Here is a 19,587-nt window from a genome sequence, read left to right as displayed (position 1 = left end):
TAGGGCATTTACAGGGCGAGCAGAGGGAGAAATAACAACAGTAACGACACATTAGCAACGCCGTACAGAAATAACGGTTTATGGCACAGACCCTTTTGGTTCTCGCTCATCTAGCTGCTACAATGACTGCTTAGACTGCAACAATAATACCTAACACACGTTTAAGTATCCGTCGTAAAGACGTGAAACTCATCGAGTGATGAGTGTGTTCATTGATAAGCTAACACAATCTAAAAGTAGACATACCATCACACTGCCCTGGCGCTGTGTACAGTTTACCTTCTATGGTTTGTGCACTCACTATTTGCCATTACTTTCTCCAACCGTTGTTAGAGATTACAGGGAACGGCCTGGATTTAAGAGACAAATACATGTTCCTCTTGTTTTGAACACTTAGCCCATGTTTACATTAGACCGTATCAGCGGATCATCAGATTAACGTTTTTAAAAGCGATTAGTGTGCACACAGCAACACCAATACACGATTCGTCTGCACACAGCAACACCAATACACGGATATGCTCGGCTCCACAGGCATCCTGCGCTCCAAATCACTCCGCCCTGAACAGCGAGTGCCCTCTGGAGGGTGCGCACTCCGGCCCTGCGCAGCTCACAGAGCGTGCGAGTGAAGTGCACGAGCCACGATTCGGGACTGAGCCGCTGTGTGTGTGATCCCAGCGCAGATCACTTACCACTCGCAAGTGGAAGGATGGCAAGCCTAAAGACAATCGTTTTTTTTTTTTGTTACATAGTCAAGAGAGGTGTCGGATCACTGGATCCAGTGTAAATAGCTGCCGGAGCCAACGCCCGAGGTTCCGGAGCACGCTCCGGCTTGCTCCCCCTCAAATTAAGCGCTGTTTGTAGGACACTGCCTCTGATCTGTCCTACAGTCTACCAACAGCAAAGGAACACAACGCTAGCTAATGTCGTTAGCTAATAGCTACTACAGAAGAACAAAGAGGTTACAATGGGTTATTTTAGCCTATTTGGTTACACACTCGCCACCACAGAATGTTAATAGCAATGTAATGCCTTTTCTGGCTAATTTTATTCGTCTTACCTCCAACAAAGTGGTCACTACACAAGTGCTGGTATGCCGAGGGCTGCCAATCTGTTAATGGCCGCTATCCATCTTCTCCGTCGGGATCCGATAAAATGATAAACCTTGCCTTGTTTGTTGATGGTTACTACATCCAGGTGCACAACAATATAGTGGCATGATGGAAGTCTTGCTGAAAATAAACACTTTCTTTGCTGCCGTTCCTCAATGCTGGCTGTGGTAAACTACTGGTAGTACATGTCCAAAATGGCGGCCGCGTTTGTCGTGACGTCACGTGAAAAGGGTCCATACCTTGTTCAACTGTAGAGAAGATATCATTAATTGTTAAATAATAATGGGCTACACACACTACCTTGTGGAGTTCCATTTTCTATTGTGTATACTTTGGAATATTCTGCACCTACCCTTACCTTATCCTTCTATCAAATAAAAAATCCAGAATCCAATTATATGCCCTGCTGCCTATTCCCAAATAGTCTAATTTAATTAATAAACCCTCTTTCCAAAGGATATCATAGGCTTTCTCTATATCAAAAAAAAAACTACTATTACTACCTCCCTATTAGTCTGTGCTTTTCTGATATCTGACTCTAAACATAATACTGAGTCCATTGTATTACGGCCCTTACGGAATCCACTCTGATGTGGAGAAAAGAGATCATTGATTTCAAGAAATAGATTTAATCTTACTGTGATTATTTGTTCCACGATTTTACATAATTGTGAAGTTAATGCAATTGGTCTATAACTAGAAGGGTCAGATGGATCTTTCCCTTTTGGATCTTTTGGTTTTAGTACAGGCACTATTGTTGCATGTTTCCATGCTGTTGGAAGTTGACCAGAATCCCAGATCTTGTTAAATAGGTTTAGTACTTTTTCCAGTGTATTATCCGACATATTTGCTAACATTTTATAACATATCTATCCCTGGAGTAGACTGTTTAGCAGAATTAATTACTTTTTTTCAACTCAAACATATTAATATGTAAATCCAATCGATTTCCTGAACTCTCCTTTTTTAAAACTGTTAGATAACTTTCTAAAACTTTACTTCTGTTTATCTCAGCCTCCTTGGTGAGATTTACGGAGCTGTGTACTCTCCTGAATGTTTGGGCTAAGAGTTCAGACTCTTCTGAATTATTTATTGCCACTTTATCTCCATTGATTAATACTGGTAACTCATATTTCCCTCAAATCCCTCCCATTCTTCTTATTGTGCCCCATACATCCGATAGTTGCACTGCCTTTCCAATACTATTGCAGTATTCTCTCCAAAAGGTTCGTTTTTGTTTCCTGATCGTTTTCCTGACAACTGCTTGTGATCTTTTATAATCTATCAGTGTATCTTGAGAATGGAATTTTCTGAGAAGTTTCAATGCTTTATTCCTTGCTTTTACCACTTTACTACATTCACCATTCCACCATGGTACATTCTTATTCCTTCTAATTCCTGTACTTTGGAGTATTGTTTCCTCAGCAGAATTTATTTCATTTACTAATGTATTGTTATATTAATTTATGTCCATTCTTGAGCTTTTTCCAGTTTGAGACATCTTATCGTACTGATCTTTTGAAAACCTTCCCAATTTGCATTTTCCATCTGGGAATTCTTTTCTTGCCTTCATAGCACATCTCTGTTCCAACTTTAATTAGCACTGGATAACGATCACTTCCTATTGTTGTTTAACAACACTCCATGTACTGTTACCTGCTATTCTACTTGATACAAATGTTAGGTCAAGCACTGATTCTGTATTGTTTGAACTATTATATCGTGTACCTTCCCTGTTATTAATACACACTAAATTGTGATTATCTATAAACTCTTCTATAACAGAGCCATTGGTATCTGTGTAGTTACTTCCCCTTAGTGAATTATGTGAATTGAAGTCCCCACACCATATTACATCATTTTGTAGTGGTCCCACAATACTTTCTAACATACTCATTTGATTTTTCACATGGGTTATAATAATTAATTATATTTGCAGAACCTCTATTTGTCCATATCTTGGTTACGATTGATTCATGATTATTTTTACAAGTATAACTTCATAACTTGTTCCATTTTGTATAAATGTAGCAACTCCTCCTCCTTTACTATTCTCTCTATCACTCCTAACTGCAGTATCTCCTTTTATTATATAATCTAACTCTGATTTCAACCATGGCTCTTGTATACAAATTATGTTGGGTTTCTCTCTTAGTTTATCAGTATATTTCTTGAATAGCATTATGACCATTAGCAATCAAGCTTCTAGCATTCAATTGCAGTATTAATATCTTTAATATGAGCTGGATCCTGTCTGGGATGATTGTGCATCTTCGTTTATGCAGTCTCTTACTGTTTCCCATAACAGACCCTTTACCCCTAAATATTTCTCTGCTGATTTCACAATTATTTTGATCCTTTCATTACGGCTCTGTGTCTGGGCTGAACAATTTATAATACCTGCCATAAAAAACACAAAGTCACTTTTCTTAACTATTAAGGCTTCCTTTCCCAACCAATCACATTCTTCCACTTCAATACTGACCTCCACTCTCTATTGGCAATGAGGCGGTGGAGAGGGTGATGTACTTCAAATTCTTGGGAATGACTATCACTGAGGACCTGTCCTGGGGCATCAACACCACCTCAGTGGTAGGAAAGGCCCAGCAACAGCTCTACTACCTGAGGCAACTGAAGAATGCCAGGATCCAGAAACAGCTGATGGTGAACTTTTACAACTGTGCCATCAGCAGTGTTCTGACGTATGGTTTCCTTGTGTGGTTCTCCAGCTGCACTAAGGCCGAACAGCAGGCACTTCAGCAGGTGGTAAAAACAGCAGGGAAAATCATGGGGACCACTCTACCAGAGATCAGTACCATCTACACCTCCTGCTGTCTGAAGAGAGTGCGTAACATCCTGTGTGACCAACAACACCTGGCCCATCACCTGTTCCACCTGCTGCCCTCAGGCAGAAGGTACAGGGCCTTACCAGCCAGAACAACCAGAATGGCCCAAAGCCTGTACCCTCAGGCAGTGAGGCTGCTGAACAGTGTCCCTCTCCCCTCCTCCCATGGACAGTAAACCATACCTCACCCTACAATAACTGTGAACTGGACTCTGCATTGCTGCAACATTACATTAACTCCACATCTGACCATGCTATCTGTTTCTGGTGCCCCTGTTCTTGACCTGTTTTCTGATATACCTCTTGCTGCTATGACTATGACCATTTACATTTCGTGCTTGCACTGGACTCTATTTATAATGGGTATTATGGGACTTTGCACTACTATGCACTTTTTATATTATGCACTTTTACACCTATTATGTATGGCTAGGTTGCTCCAATGGAATTTCGTTGTTATTTATGACAATGACAATAAAAAAGTGATTGACCTCGTTCTGATTGAACACTGGTGCAACTCTGGGGACCTTCTTCACATCTTCTGAGTAGCTAATTCCTTGTGTGACTTTTACTCTTTGTACCTCTATTGCTCTTTTACTGAATTCACAGCCCTGATAAGCTGCATTGTGCTCCCCTCCACAGTTACAGCATTTTGGCTTGATATGTTTGTCACACTCATTATATTCATGTTCACCACCCCACTTGTTGCATCTCAGTTTGCTTCTGCACACAGCCGCAATACGCCCGAATCTCTGACACTTGTAGCATCCAAGTGGAGGTGGAATGTACAGTTTGACTTCATAACACATATACCAACCTTTTCTGGTAATTTTTCTTCATCAAATGTTATGATGGAAAGACTGTCACAAATTTCACCATTTCTATTAGTCCTTAGCCGTTTGGCCTCACTTATTTTAGCATTCCTAATGTTCTTTTAATGTTTCTATTTTTACATTTACCAGGATTTCCTGTAATGACTCCCCTGACTCATTTTACCACTCTCCATTGCGCATTCTTTCTGCTGATTTTATTTATTCCCATTGTTTTCTCATGTTGTTCTTTGCTTTTGCAAAAAACTAATAGTTGTCCACTTCTCAATATTTTTTTGCACTTTTTACCTCTCTAATTTCCTTATTCAGGCATTTTGTAATCTGAATTGAATTCCAGTCTTTAAAAGACATACCTTCTTGTATTAGATTTATAAATACCTTATATTCTTCCTTTCCACTCCTTCCTACTAAATTAAATCTATAGTCATTGGAACCAGACTTATCCTTTTCTTTTTTTTCTTTTTACTTTGCACCAAATCCCACTCTTTGTAGCTCCCACCATACTTCAGTTCTCCTCTCTCACTTCCTGAGCTGTCACTTCCTTCTCCCATCTCCTGTCCATTCACAGCCCAGCTGTTGCCAACTGCTTGAAGCTCATGCTCTGGAGACATGCATTGATGCATTCTTCCTTCCTCCTGTCTCCACCAACACCATGAAGACTGTAGCCCAAGATTGAGTTAAAGTACTGTTGCTGATTAACTAATGGGCCTTTTCCACTACCCTTTTTCAGCTCACTTCAGCCCAACACGGCTCGCGTTTCGACTACCTCAGAGCAGCATGACTGAGCTCACTTCAGCCTTACTCAGCACCCAAAACTCGCACGGTTTTGGAGTGGGGCTGAAGTGAGCCCAACCGAGCCGAGTGGGGCTAGGGGCATGAGGAGACACTTCCCTGTGCACTGATTGGTGAGGAGGAGTGTCCTCACATGCCCACACATGCCCCGTGAGCACGCTGGATCTGTAAACACCGTAAACCCAGAAGAAGAAGAATTACGACAAAGAAGAAGAAGAAGATCAGAAAACTAGAAGATGGAAGACCAACCCAAGCGAGGAAAGGCACCAAGACCAGCAACACTAACGACTCCATGTCCTCCATGTTTATTGTTTACTATCCGGGTCGTGAGACTACCCCTTAAAAGGTCACTGATGTCACTGTTTGCGCCGCCTAACGACATCACGTGACGTCCACCCACTTTCACTAACTCCACCCAATGTGTCCACCCACTTCCAGCCAGCACGGTTCAGCACAGTTGTAGTCGAAATGCAACCCCAACAGCCCCACTCAGCTCGACTCAGCCCAACTCAGCACCGCACGGCTCAGCCCAACTCAGCCGCGTTGGTAGTGGAAAAGCCCCATAATCAGCAGCAGGTGGAACTGGCCACAGAGTTGGTGCAGGCATAGCAGGTCCTGGGTAAAACATGGAGTGGAGTAACTAGCAACACACAGCACACCAGTCATGAGGAGCAAAACCTGGCTCAGGACCTCAAGCCCTGGGCTGGACTGTGACAGTCTTCTGCTGATCCTCTGTTGATCCCTAGCTGATGTTATGCTGATCCACCAGTGATTCTCTGCTGAACCATCCATCTATGACCAATCATATGTTGATCCTGTGAAGGTGCTTTTTTAATGGTAAAATTGAAACTTACACCTCAGTCACTTTTCCTGTTTTGTCGACAGCAAATGGACAAATCTGAGAGAGATGTACTGTAAATAGATGTTGAGACATCTCATCCTGCTGGATAGACAGATAAACTAGAAATGATCAGTTTAGCAAACAAAGCAGGTGTAAAAGTGAGATTTCTTCCTCATGTCACCTGAGGGAGTTTTTCCTTGCCACTGTTACCACAGTCTTGCTTATTGGGGATAAATTAGGGAGAAAATTAGCTCATGTTTAAAGTCTTTAATTTTCTGTAAAGCTGTTTTGCAACAATGTCTATTGTTAAAAGTGCTATACAAATAAACTTGACTTGACTTGACTAAAAGTAGGACACAGAATAATGGACAATGTCAACTCTGATCATGTCACTGTCCATTACACCTGTCTGATCTCATCATGAGGATTTTAACACTTCTGTCCTATCACTTAGCAATTCAACTGAAAGTTTTGTGTGACTATAGTGTTGTGCGATGAACGCAGTGAAGGTCTGTAATCTCAATTTTCAAATACTATGATTGAGAGGCAAGACTAATATGGCAAAGGAATGAAGAATTTTGGCAAACACAGACATCCTTTTCCTGGGACCTACACAATGACAGGTGAAAAGAAAACAGTGACACAGAGAATCCACTGTTGAAAACTTATTTCATGTTTAAAATTAATCCACTTTCCAAGTTTCTACACCTTGGTACACGGTAGACCCCGAAGCCGCCGCCAGGCGCCGCTAAAACCGCCATTTAGAATTTGAGCCGCCGCCAGCCAATAATTTTGTAAGCCAATTTGAGCCGCTATCTAATAAAATTTGGCTGAGCCACTAAGAATTGTGTACATCAAATAATGGGTTTATCCACATCATGAGCTACAAGAAAAGTGACACAAACATGATCAACTGTACACACTAGTAGTAACACAATAGAGACGTATAGGCATACACTGTAGAGATTTAGAACTGATATCACAGCACAGAGAGCCACCACAAGCTTGCCGTTGTGACTACCTGTCTGGCTTCCCGCCCCTCACACCGTTACCACGATACACTGGGGAACCTGGGAACCCACCCAGAGCATCAATCGACTCCGATATCGACGAGATGGCTGCATTCTTTGCCGCTGCTGAGGGAAAGTGTAAAGGTATTTTTTTTTTGTTTGTTTCACATACTTCGAGATTTGATAAAAATAAAAATAAAAAAGTACTCCACCACTCTACTTTCATCGTAGTAAGATAGCTGCCAGTCCTTCACTGGTCATTGCTAGTGAGAGTAGATAGCTAGATGCCTTCCTCGAACAATCCAGACTAGCTTATTATTAGCATTGAACTACAATCTTGCTAGATTTATATTTACAATGAAGTAAGAGACCAGGGGACCTGTGGTAAATATGATTTCACGTTAAATGACCCGTGTGTGTGTGTGTGTGTGTGTGTGTGTGTGTGTGTGTGTGAGAGAGAGAGATAATAATAATAATACATCTAAGTACTTATAATAAATAAATGTAATAAATAAATAACTTATAATCAATAAATGCTATCATAAATACACCATTTGTTGTAGTACAATCAGTTTTTTAACCAAACTGTGTTGTGGAAATAGCCTATGTATCTGTGTAACCAGTACACTGCATCTTATAATCAATTGAACGTAGACCATAGGCGTGAAGAAACAGTATCAGCCATTTGTAGCCATAAACATTTTGGTGGCTGCAGCAGCCATTAAGGTTTTGGCTGAGTCAGCTAGCCAGCCAATAATTTCATCAGCCAGCCATTATCCTGAAAACAAACGGCTTCGGGGTCTAGTACACGGGCATCCCCCCTCCATCTCTCTCTGCTGTCAATCTGTGGAGATTATAAAACCCAGAGTTTCCGGAGTTGTACCAGTGTTTGTGTGTGTGTGTGTGTGTGTGTGGGGGGGGGTTCCAATCCTGGATTAGCAGAGACTTCCTCTTTTCTCTGTTTTTTTTCTTTCTCCAGTTTTCTCTCAGTAAGTCATCAGAATTACCATTCCAGGTAGAAATGAGAAAACGTAAAATGATAATGTAGAACCACAAAACATGAAACATTTCCTGATTTTCTCACCCCATTCAGTCAGGGTTAATTACCCACTGGTGTTAAGAAGGATGAGTTTCAACTCTCTCTCTCTCTCTCTCTCTGTTAAGAAAGATGTGAGTTTCAACTCTCTGTGTGTGCGTGCATGCGTGCGCATTCAGTAATCCAGCCATCCAAATTTCAAATATGTGCTTTCAATTCCATCTGCTGGCCATTGGCTGATATTACAACCCAAATTTCCAAGTACATTTTTTTCATCTCATCTCATCTCATCTCATCTCATTATCTCTAGCCGCTTTATCCTGTTCTACAGGGTCGCAGGCAAGCTGGAGCCTATCCCAGCTGACTACGGGCAAAAGGCAGGGTACACCCTGGACAAGTCACCAGGTCATCACAGGGCTGACACATAGACACAGACAACCATTCACACCTACGGTCAATTTAGAGTCACCAGTTAACCTAACCTGCATGTCTTTGGACTGTGGGGGAAACTGGAGCACCCAGAGGAAATGCGGACACAGGGAGAACATGCAAACTCCGCACAGAAAGGACCTCACTGGCCACGGGGCTCGAACCCGGACCTTCTTGCTGTGAGGCGACAGCACTAACCACTATGCCGCCCCTATATATATATATATATATTAGTGCTGTCAAAAATGTCGCGTTATTATCGCGTTAACTTGACTCAATTTTAACGGCGATAATTTTTTTTAGCGCGAGATTAACGCTCTGTGACATGATGTAGGTTTTTCATAAGCTTTTGAAACTGCCAGGAACTTGGAACAGAGACTTTGCTTAGAAAAGCGATAGCAGCTAGACTGTAATGCCACTCCCCGCACAGCCAGAGTCCTCTGCCCTCCCCCCAAAGAACCAGCGCGGGCAGGGCGTGCTAGCCCTGCACCTCGGGACGAAGAGCCATGGTGCTCAGCTTAGGTTTCGTTTTCCCATTGGCGGCTCCAGCCCAACTTTGCAGTGGCTGTGACAAGACGTGTTATGCTCTGCAATAAAAAAAAAAAAAAAATTGGTACAAAGCAAGCCCATTCACTTTTTTATGCTGATAAGAGAATTACAATGGTTTTTCATGTGACAAAAATGTGCGATTAAATTGCGATTAATCGCGAGTTAACTATGACAGTCGCGACATTAATCGTGATTAAATATTTTAATCGCTTGACAGCACATATATATATATATATATATATATATATATATATATATATATATATATATAGAGAGAGAGAGAGAGAGAGAGAGAACCTAGCACCACTATTATAATACTGGAATAATCCTTACTGTATACCTACTTTTGCAGCCCTTTGTGTGCATATATATATATATATATATATATATATATATATATATATATATATATATATATATATATTTTTTTTTTTTTTTTTATTTAATATTTTTATTAATTATTGTGGTTCAATTTTGGCTCATTCCTCTTGCCAAATTGTCTTCAGTTCCCCATGGTTACAAGCATTGCTCTGATGGGCTCACAATTCAAAATTTTTTACTTCATAAATTTTTCATTGGGATTGAAGTTGGGAGATTGGCTAGGCCAGACAAGGCGCTCTTGAGATACTTTGGCTGCATGTTTGGGGTCATTGTCTTGGTGAAACATCTATCTTCTCTGCAGATTCAGTTTCTTAGCCAGTGAGATTAAATTCTCCACTAATATGTCCCATTTCAGCCCTCCATTCATGTTTCATTCAATGTCTTGTCATGCCCCAGTACCACTTGCAGAGATCCAGCCCCATATCATGATGCCCCCACCTTCATACATTGCTCCATTCTTGGAATCATACGTGCAACCCTTGTTGATGAATTTTTGCTAAAGTGCTGTATTGATGTTTCATCTGACAAGAGTATATGATTGCAAAATATTTCTGATTTGTCTGAATGCTTTTAGATGTGTTTCTCTGTTTTCTTTTTTTATTCAAGCTTTGTTTGAGGTGAAAGAATGCAGTAGTTCAGGAATGTGGTATAGTTAATTGATTATTATCCTCTGTGTAATTACTGTTCCTGCTGCTTTCAGATTATCCTGCAACTCTTTCTGAGGGACTGTTCACTTTATATTTTCAACTTCCTTATCATTAGCCTGAAAGTGCATTGTGAAATCTTGTGTGGCACACCTATCTGGGGACGATTAGTTTTTGTTCCATGAATTATTTGAATATTCTTCACTTGAATATTTTTTACTAATTGTAATGACAGGGAACCTTGGTATTCTTCAGCATAACCTCAAACCATCAGCTAGACAGTTGAAACTTGGACAGAATTGGGTGTTCCAACAGATGAATGACACCAAACACATATCAAAGCTGGTTATACAACCCCGATTCCAAAAAAAGTTGGGACAAAGTCTCATCTCATCTCATTATCTCTAGCCGCTTTATCCTTCTACAGGGTCGCAGGCAAGCTGGAGCCTATCCCATCTGACTACGGGCGAAAGGCAGGATACACCCTGGACAAGTCGCCAGGTCATCACAGGGCTGACACATAGACACAGATAACCATTCACACTCACATTCACACCTACGGTCAATTTAGAGTCACCAGTTAACCTAACCTGCATGTCTTTGGACTGTGGGGGAAACCGGAGCACCCAGAGGAAACCCACGTGGACATGGGGAGAACATGCAAACTCCGCACAGAAAGGCCCTCGCCGGCCCCGGGGCTCGAACCCAGGACCTTCTTGCTGTGAGGCGACAGCGCTAACCACTACACCACCGTGCCGCCTTGGGACAAAGTACAAATTGTAAATAAAAATGGAATGTAATAATTTACAAATCTCAAAAACTGATATTGTATTCAAAATAGAACATATCAAATGTCGAAAATGAGACATTTTGAAATTTCATGCCAAATATTGGCTCATTTGAAATTTCATGACAGCAACGCATCTCAAAAAAGTTGGGACAGGGGCAATAAGAGGCTGGAAAAGTTAAAGGTACAAAAAAGGGACAGCTGGAAGACCAAATTTCAACTCATTAGATCAATTGGCAATAGGTCATTAACATGACTGGGTATAAAAAGAGCATCTTGGAGTGGCAGCGGCTCTCAGAAGTAAAGCTGGGAAGAGGATCACCAATCCCCCTAATTCTGTGCCGACAAATAGTGGAGCAATTTCAGAAAGGAGTTCGACAGTGTAAAATTGCAAAGAGTTTGAACATATCTAGTGGAAGTTCATTATGTCTATCTATTATAGATATTTTAAGTTCGTTTCTTAGACAAGGATTTTTTAAACTTGTTACCTTGTTAACAGTTTTGGCGAGAATCTTCCGCCTTCTTCAGAAACAGTCACCAGATGTCGAGTGGCACGTCACCACTCGACATCTGGTGACTGTTTCTGAAGAAGGCGGAAGATTCTCGCCGAAACTGTTAACAAGGTAACAAGTTTAAAAAATCCTTGTCTAAGAAACGAACTTAAAATATCTATAATAGATAGACATAATGAACTTCCACTACATATTAAAAATAAGTTATGGAGAAGATTGTGCCAAAGAGGTACGCTACCTAGAAAAACTAGGAAAAAAATTGACGTGACAAAGAAACCATCTCCGTTTCAATCTCCGCTGCCGAGATGAAGGCATCATCCCAGCAAGCCTCTACATTAAAAATCCAATTCCAACAAGAAACGCAGAAAGGACCATCGAAAAAGCGCGAATGACTCTGGTAAGAGAAAGAATCAGATGCACGACTAACAAAATCAACAATTTAAACACAGAAATAGCACAAAGAACACAAGATTTCAAACGCCGGTTCAAATTCAGCAGTGAAATGGAAAAAAAATATGGAAGAACATCTGAATGCAATACAAGAACAAGAGTTTTCAAAAACAAAAACACGCCATATTAAAAAACTGAACAGACTTATCAATAAGAAACAAAATAAATGCAAGGACAAGCAAACAAATGAAAAATGGATTTGCAACCTGTCTAAACACACACTAACAACAGCAGAACGCACTATACTCTCACGGGGACTAAACTATGCCATTACACCAAATAAAATCCCGCATGAAGAATTCATATTAGCCACGGAACTAGCATGCAATATGATACAGGACCAAGGACAGAAGGCCGCATTAAGGAATGAAATAGCAGGTATCCTCACCTCAGCTAAACCACCACCCAGAAACATAACCAAACAGGAAATGGAAGCCATCAGAACACTTACAATGAACAAGAAAATAATATTACCGGCTGATAAAGGGAGGACCACGGTTATCCTGGACACTATTCAATATGAAAAACAAATGAATGAAATGCTCACGGACCCAAACACATATGAAGTATTAAAAAAAGACCCAACGGAGGAAAAGAAAAAAAGACTAAAGCTATTACTCAAACCGTTACTGGATGATAACAAAATCGATAAACAAACATACAACCACTTCATCCCCACAGCAAACATCACCCCCCGGATATACAGCACACCGAAAATTCATAAACCCGGAGCACCACTAAGACCTATAGTAGACAGTATAGGATCAGTTACTTACAACCTTTCCAAGACACTGGCAGACATAATCAAACCACTCCTCGGACTTACGGAATACCACTGTAAAAACTCAAAACAACTAGCGAAAGAATTAAAGGAAATCAAGATAAAAAAGGATGAAATTTTTTTATCGCATGACATCATATCCCTCTTTACAAAAACACTGGTCACAAACACACTCAACATAGTAGAAAACCGGTTAAAAGCAGACAGAACCCTGATAAAACGCACAAAACTTACAGCACAGGACATAACAAAACTGTTGCATTTCATTTCGACTTCTACATATTTCCAATTTAGAGGCATAATCTACAGACAAAAAGAGGGATTTGCAATGGGAGACCCGCTATCTGCCACTCTATGTAACTTTTTTATGGAGGATCTGGAAACCCGAGTCATAGAAACAGCACCGGACGACTGCAAACCCATTTTCTGGAAACGATACGTTGATGACATTCTCGAAATAACCAAAACAGGCCACACACAACAACTCACGGATCATTTTAACTCCATAGACAAGACAGGCAACATCAAATTTACACACGAAGAGGAATCGGACAAGACAATAGCTTTTTTGGACTTAAAAATACACCACACAGAAGAAGGGAACATTAGAATCACAACATACAGAAAACCTACACACACCGACCAATATCTTCTCTGGACATCTGAACATCCTATCACACACAAAATGTCAGTAATCAGAACACTATACGACCGAGCACAGAGCATCACGGAGGAGAAAGACAGACAGGAGGAGGACCAACATATTCAACAGGCATTAAAAAACTGCCAATATCCACTGTGGGCAATCCTAAAAGGGAAATTACAGACACAAATAAAGGAAAAAAACAAACAAACAAGAAAAAACACCGAAAAAACAAACCGGGGTTTTGTCACACTACCATACATAAAAGGAGTTACAGAACGCATCCAACAATCCATGAGGAAATACCACATCAACACCCCGGTCAAACCATATAAGAACCTCCGACAGCTGCTAGTTCACCCCAAAGACAAAATACAACTGGACAATAAATGCAATGTCATCTATGAAATCCCTTGCTGTTCATGTAATAAAGTCTATATTGGTGAAACGGGCAGATGCTTCCATACTCGAAGAAAAGAACACCAAATAGAATGTGAAAAAGAAACAACAAAAAGACTCACAAGATCCGAAAAAGAAAAAGCAAACCAAGAAAACCTAAAATCAGCCATTTCAGACCACTGCAAATGGCAAAATCACATAATGAATTGGGAAGAGGCCAGAGTCATTCGCGCTGAAGAAAATAGATACCAGCGTTGGATTTTAGAGGCAGTAGAGATACGCAAGCGGGCACAGAGGACGATGAACCGGGATGAGGGAGTGTATGCTCTGTCGCACACCTGGAGCGCCGTCCTGGAGGAGCGACCTGACAGCAGGAGGTGTGAACTACCTGTCAAATTGGGCGGGACGTTCACGCCTCCGTAACGCAACATCAGCTGATAAGGCACGTCACCACTCGACATCTGGTGACTGTTTCTGAAGAAGGCGGAAGATTCTCGCCGAAACTGTTAACAAGGTAACAAGTTTAAAAAATCCTTGTCTAAGAAACGAACTTAAAATATCTATAGTTTGAACATATCATCATCTACAGTGCATAATATCATCAAAAGATTCAGAGAATCTGGAAGAATCTCTATGTGTAAGGGTCAAGGCCGGAAAACCATACTGGGCGCCCATGATCTTCGGGCCATTAGACGGCACTGCATCACATACAGGCAGGGCCGTACCCAGGATTTTTCAAATACCGAGGTCAAACATGGCTGACAGCACCGAAGCCCTCCGGCACAACTTAAATAAATAAATAAGGATAGATTTGGTGGAGGACACATTTATTTTAACGATTCTAAAACTGTGGCACCATAACTGTAGTGTTTTATCTGACATAAAAGTAGAAAAGTAGTGAACTCTTGAACTGAGTATACATACCTAAAGTACCAGTTACCTAAAGTATTGGCATTATTTACATTGCAGCATACACATGACAGAAAGGGTGTGAACTGCTGAATTGTAAGCTTTAGTATTACACCTTATAATAATCGTGTGAGTGAGTGTGTGTGTGAGAGAGAGCGTGAGAGAGTTTGTGTGTTATTTGTGGGTGTCTGTATGAGTAGAGACATTCTGAGCAGTAATCTAAAGGCATCAGTCTATCTGGCTGTCTTGAATTGAGATCCATTTGCATGCATTCTCTGAAACAGAGTGTTCTCACCATTGCCTGTAATGTAAGTTTGGCTCACAACACATTTACTTTAACAATTCTAAAACTGTGCCATCAGAACTGTGGAGTTTTGTCTGACATAAAAGTCAAAACTGAACTGAGTGTATTGCTCAGCTACCTGAAGTATTGGCATTATTTACATTTCATTATCTTAAATTACATTAGAATGTACAGCTATTAGTTCTGTGTGAAGACTATGCATTAGAGAGAGTGTGTGAGAGTGTATTATTTGTGTGTATGTGTGTGTGTCTGTATTTGTGTGTCTGTGTGTGTGTGTGAGTGAGTGAGAGAGAGTTATGAGAGAAAGAGAGAGAGAGAGAGTTACTCGAACAAGCCTGTTTACTCAGCCCTGCACAGGGCTGCCTGTGACAACGTAGTTTTGAATGTTTCTCGAAATGCTAACTAAAATGTAATAGGCAAAGACAATGAAACATTTCCCCTTGGAAAGTTGGCATGACACTGCTGAACGGTCTGCCACTGCACTGACAATATTTTCTCACCTTCCCTCCTTCTCTTTCTCTGCTCTTCTGTTGGCTGTCCAAACCTTAATTTAGTTTGTTGCAACTTTTTCATTTTGCACTCGGGTAAAGCTCTATAGTGCTATGTGACTATTAGCCTACGTTAGGTTAGGTAGGCATATGTGATAGAGCGTAGACTACACCCTGCCTGTTTTATCCAAAACCCAACTTCCCCGGCCGACACTAGTATAGGCTACGTCGCGTGACGTTGCGTTAGACACGGCAACGATAGAGGCTGAGAGATTTCAGATGACATTAGACAAATGTGAATTTTATTGGAGGGAAATACAGATGACATGTGGATGTGGACGCTGCGTTTTACATTGATCACTGCTCGAATTCAGCGGAGTCCAATTTGAAATTTCTGAAAAAAATACCGAGGACATGACCTCGGTGTCCTCAATGGTAGTTACGGCCATGCATACAGGCATGCTTCTGTATTGGAAATCACAAAACGGGCTCAGGAATATTTCCAGAGAACATTATCTGTGAACACAATTCACCATCACGGTGGTGTAGTGGTTAGCGCTGTCACCTCACAGCAAGAAGGTCCGGGTTCGAGCCCCGTGGCCGGTGAGGGCTTTTCTGTGCGGAGTTTGCATGTTCTCCCCGTGTCCGTGTGGGTTTCCTCCGGGTGCTCCGGTTTCCCCCACAGTCCAAAGACATGCAGGTTAGGTTAACTGGTGACTCTAAATTGACTGTAGGTGTGAGTGTGAATGGTTGTGTCTATGTGTCAGCCCTGTGATGACCTGGCGACTTGTCCAGGGTGTACCCGGCCTTTCGCCCATAGTCAGCTGGGATAGGCTCCAGCTTGCCTGCGACCCTGTAGAACAGGATAAAGCAGCTAGAGATAATGAGATGAGATGAGATGAGACAATTCACCATGTCATCCGCCGTTGCCAGCTAAAACTCTATAGTTCAAAGAAGAAGCCGTATCTAAACATGATCCAGAAGTGTAGACGTCTTCTCTGGGCCAAGGCTCATTTAAAATGGACTGTGGCAAAGTGGAAAACTGTTCTGTGGTCAGACGAATCAAAATTTGAAATTCTTTATGGAAATCAGGGACACCGTGTCATTCGGACTAAAGAGGAGAAGGGCGACCCAAGTTGTTACCAGTGCTCAGTTCAGAAGCCTGCATTTCTGATGGTATAGGGTTGCATTAGTGCGTGTGGCATGGGCAGCTTACACATCTGGAAAGACACCGTCAATGCTGAAAGTTATATCCAGGTTCTAGAGCAACATATACTCCCATCCAGACGACGTCTCTTTCAGAGAAGACCTTGCATTTTCCAACATGACAATGCCAAACCACATACTGCATCAATTACAGCATCATGGCTGCGTAGAATAAGGGTCCGGGTACTGAACTGGCCAGCCTGCAGTCCAGATCTTTTACCCATAGAAAACATTTGGCGCATCATAAAATGGAAGATACGACAAAAAAGACCTAAGACAGTTGAGCAACTAGAATCCTACATTAGACAAGAATGGGTTAACATTCCTATCCCTAAACTTGAGCATCTTGTCTCCTCAGTCCCCAGACGTTTACAGACTGTTGTAAAGAGAAAAGGGGATGTCTCACAGTGGTAAACATGGCCTTGTCCCAACTTTTTTGAGATGTGGTGTTGTCATGAAATTTAAAATCACCTAATTTTTCTCTTTAAATGATACATTTTCTCAGTTTAAACATTTGATATGTCATCTATGTTCTATTCTGAATAAAATATGGAATTTTGAAACTTCCACATCATTGCATTCTGTTTTATTTACAATTTGTACTTTGTCCCAACTTTTTTGGAATTGGGGTTGTATAATGGATGAAGCAGGCTGACATTAAAGGGGATATATAATGAAAAACTAATATTCTCAGTGCTTTTGCACATACTTGTGCATCTGAACCAATTAGTTTGTGTAAAAAGTGTAAAAAGTTCTTTTTTTTGCAATTTATTTCAATAAGAGAAACTTTCATATATTGTATCTTCATTACACCTAAAGTGAAGTATTTCAAGCCTTTTTTATTTTAATTTGGATGATTATGGTTTATAGCTCATGAAAATCAGAAATCCAGTATCTCAAATTATTAGAATATTTCCTAAGCTCAATCAAAAAAGTATTTACAAAACAGAAAAGTCCAACTTCAGAAAAGTATGTTCATTCATAAACTCAATTTGTGGTAGGGGCTCCTTGACCACTAATTACTGCATTAATGCAGTGTGGCATGGAGGTTATCAGTATGTGTCACTGCTGATGTGTTACTGAAGCCCAGGTTGCTCTGACAGTGGTCTTCAGCTCATTTGTATTGGACCACTGAGCAACAGTCCAGTTCTTTCTATCTTTTATTTTTTTATCTTTTCTACAAATAATCTTTTTATCTTCTCTATAAATAATTTTCCAGTATGTTTTTTTCATTTTTGATTGTTCTTTTGCTTTCCCTTTTTCTATCTTTATTTATTTATTTATTTATTTATTTATTTATTTTTTGGAGAATGCCAAGACTGGAAGGTTTTTCCTCTGATACAAAGACAGCAATCAGAGGACATGCACATTGGATCTGCCTTAATGTCAACAGATCTTGGATTAAGGTACTTAAATCCATTCATCATGGCACACCTTCAGCTTGTTCAGTGTAAACAATGAAATAAGTTCAGTTCAGTTCAGAGTGCAGGATGTTTAGTCATTCTTCCTCCATCACTAATGATAGCTTTATTTGTGATAAATGCAGATTAGTTAGTTCTCTGACAGAGAAGATTGCAGCTTTAGAGGTGTGCATCCAGTCTCTAGAGAGGGTTAGTGAGAATGAGAGCAGTGTAGTTTCTGCAGGAGAAAGTCTGGATGCCCTCGGTGGATTTAGCAATCCCCCAACTCCAGCATTAGAGCATTCACAGCTCTATAGGGTGAATGGGTGATGACTCGATGGCATAATCATAGAGCCAAAGCTACTGCTGAGGCTCACCCACCAGAGCACCACTCCTCTCTGCTTCACATGTCAAACAGGTTTGCTCTCCTCAGTGAACCCCCCCAGGGAAACCTGAAAGAGGTCTGGTTATAGGAAACTCTATCATATGACATGTTAAATTAGCTAGGCCTTTCGGAGGCACCAGCAGCTTTAGTCAGGTGCAGGGCACCGGACATAGCAGGCAATCTTAGGGTCCGAGACAAGCACGGGTTCTCAAATATGGTTATCCATGTAGGAGCTAATGATATATGCCTTCAGCTGTCTGAGGTTACGAATGGTAAATTTGTAGAGGTGTTTAAATTAGCAAAGGCAATATCCAATGCTCTGGCCCCATCCTAATGTGGTGTGGCAATGTAGCTTACAGCACGTTATGGTCACTGAACTGCTGGATCTCCAGGTAGTGCTCTGAAAACAATGTGGGCTTCATAGATAATTGGAGGAATTTTGAGGGCACTGCTGACCTGTTAGGGCAGAATGGTATCCATCCAACTCAGGAAGGTGCTGCTCTCATTTCTTTCAGTACAGCTCATAGTCTCAGGACAGGCCTAGTTAACTTATGACAATCCACAGCCAAGGCCAGGGAGCAGACAAACAGGCTAACCCAACTTTCTGCTAGCTGCACAGAGTCATCACTCAGGTTCCACTACATCAAGACTGTGTCTGTTCCCTGAGCTAAACAAAAAAGGGGAAATACTCAGAGAGTTCATTGCAGAAATCTAATTCATATACAGTGGTGCTTGAAAGTTTGTGAACCCTTTAGAATTTTCTATATTTCTGCATAAATATGACCTAAAACATCATCAGATTTTCACACAAGTCCTAAAAATAGATAAAGAGAACCCAGTTAAACAAATGAGAC

The sequence above is a fragment of the Neoarius graeffei genome, chromosome 18, assembly GCF_027579695.1.
Source record: "Neoarius graeffei isolate fNeoGra1 chromosome 18, fNeoGra1.pri, whole genome shotgun sequence".
Classification (NCBI taxonomy): domain Eukaryota; kingdom Metazoa; phylum Chordata; class Actinopteri; order Siluriformes; family Ariidae; genus Neoarius; species Neoarius graeffei.
Note: the sequence above shows the minus strand (reverse complement) of the source record.